At 45.1% G+C, this 2160-nt stretch overlaps 1 pseudogene; it reads right to left on the bottom strand.

Moving 5' to 3' along the window:
- Window positions 1-918: 918 nt before the first annotated feature.
- On the bottom strand, window positions 919-1468 carry LOC123953878 (annotated as a pseudogene).
- Between the last annotated feature and the right edge of the window lie 692 nt (window positions 1469-2160).

The following is a 2160-nucleotide window of genomic DNA, read 5'->3' as shown; positions in this document are numbered from 1 at the left end:
TATGGGTGTTGGCATGGTCATCACAGTTCTTTCCCACCTCTCTGGAATGGGAGAAATTGAAACAACCTTGAGCTTTCTTGGACTGACTTGGATGCAGCCGTTCTTTGTTCCCCAACGGTGAGTTTTATGTCAAAAGATGCATTGCTAAGAGACTAAGTTAGGGGTACATTTGGGGTGTCTTGGTATTGGAGATTGGCCACAATCCCCGTGCATTCAGTCATGCTCCCACCCTTATTCAGATAAATCCAAGTCAACCTGTTTATTTTTCTTTATGCACATGAGAAAAATATTTACATGTGTATATAGTTATCTATTATTTATAAATGCATAGTGAATAGTTTTTTCCAGAGGCTCATTAAAATCCCCAAAACTCTTATTAATCTGTATTAATTCTTTATTTTAAGGATTTTATTTATTCGACAGAGAGAGACACAGCAAGAGAGGGAACACAAGCAGGGGGAGTGAGAGAGGGAGGATCAGGCTTCCCACTGAGCAGGGAGGCTGATGCAGGGCTAGATCCCAGGACCCTGAGATCATGACCTGAGCCGAAGGCAGACACTTAACGACTGAGTCACCCAGGTGCCCCAACCTTTATTAACTCTTTATTATTCCTTGTAGTATATAGCACGATATTTATTTATTTATTTATTTATTTATTTATAAAATGGTCTTTTTATTATGTAAAGACTATATGTAAACAAATTACCCATGCTGAAAACAGTAGGTTCTGGCTTTTCTCAGGGCCCTCAGAAGACTCTTGGAGACAGTTCCTTCCCTTCAGAAAGTGGAGTATGTGTGCATGCGTGTGCATGTGTGTGTAACCTTCTGATTCCCTGAGGTTTGACCAGCCTCATTTAGCAACATCCCCCTCCTTGCCTTAAGCCCTGGCTTTGAGCTTCTCCGGTCCAGGAGGAGACCTCAGCCTGGGGCAGGCATAAGCCAATCATTCAACCTCCCTCTATTCTTCTGCAAAGAATCAATGAAGGTTTGCCACTCCGCTGGGTAAAAACCCTTACAGATGTTGATCTTATTCTGAATCTGTTTCAGGGTACGTGGATAGTAATTCTTCTCATCCCGGGCCATAGCCTTACAGTCCTCTCCATGCTTCTCCACCACGTAGCGCACATAGTCAATGAGGTCTCGAGACAACGTGTTTCCTTTCTTTTCTGGAAGGCTGGCTTCTGCCTCCAGGTCATTTAGCACATAGGGCTTCCGCACAAGCTCCTTAGGCCTCTCCTCTATGACCACTTCCATGGCCTTCCCCTTTCTCTTATGGAGGGGAACAGTCTTGTTGGGGTCCATAGCCAACCCCCATCTCGGCCAGGTTCTGCTGCACGGATTTGGCGTGGTCCCAGGCATGTCGGATGTGGGAGCACTCGACCCATGACGCTGCTTTCTGGTTCAGCCGCTTCCAGTTAACATTGTAACTGAACTTCTGTCTCCTGGTCTTCCCCTTGGCTTTGGTCATTGACTTGACTACCGGACCGACGACTGTAAGTGGGTGGCTCTCACTCTCAGCGCCTCGTGTCACAGACTCTATAGCACAATATTTAAAACACAAGCTTTGGATCTAGAGACAGTATGGCTTTCAACCTTGGTTTTATCACTGACTAGCTGATATTTCAGGCTAACCTCCCATTTAGGCTTGGTTTCCCTGAAAACTTATCTCAGACTCTGTCTGATTTGTTCTAGGAGTCCTGTATTAATAACTGTAATCTATATAGAGACATCTGAGACATATAGACTTGCCAATTTTTTTTTTTCATCTGTATGTTCTTTCTGGCCACAGCCCTACTGTTCCAGAGGAGCAGGTGTCCCAGACTCCTATAAGAAATCCACAATCAGTGGAAGAACAAGGCAAAGGCTGACTTCACAAAATATCATAACAGCTTGGGTGGCTGAAACAACAGATATTTATCTTCTCACAGTTCTGGAGGCTAGAAGTGATACCGGGGTTTGGCCGATTCAGTTTCCGAGGAGAGCTCTCTTTCTGGCTCGCAGACGACTCCCTGCTTGCTCTATCCTCACCTTCAGTGGACGCCCACAGACAGAGAGAGAGAGAGAGGGAGTGAGGAGGCTCTGTGGGGTCTCTCCTTGTAAGGACAATAATCCTATCAGATCAGGGCCTTACCCTTATGACTTTGTTTAACTATAATTACC

Source organism: Meles meles, chromosome 12 (genome assembly GCF_922984935.1).
Source record: "Meles meles chromosome 12, mMelMel3.1 paternal haplotype, whole genome shotgun sequence".
Classification (NCBI taxonomy): domain Eukaryota; kingdom Metazoa; phylum Chordata; class Mammalia; order Carnivora; family Mustelidae; genus Meles; species Meles meles.
This window is presented reverse-complemented; position numbering and strand designations above follow the sequence as displayed.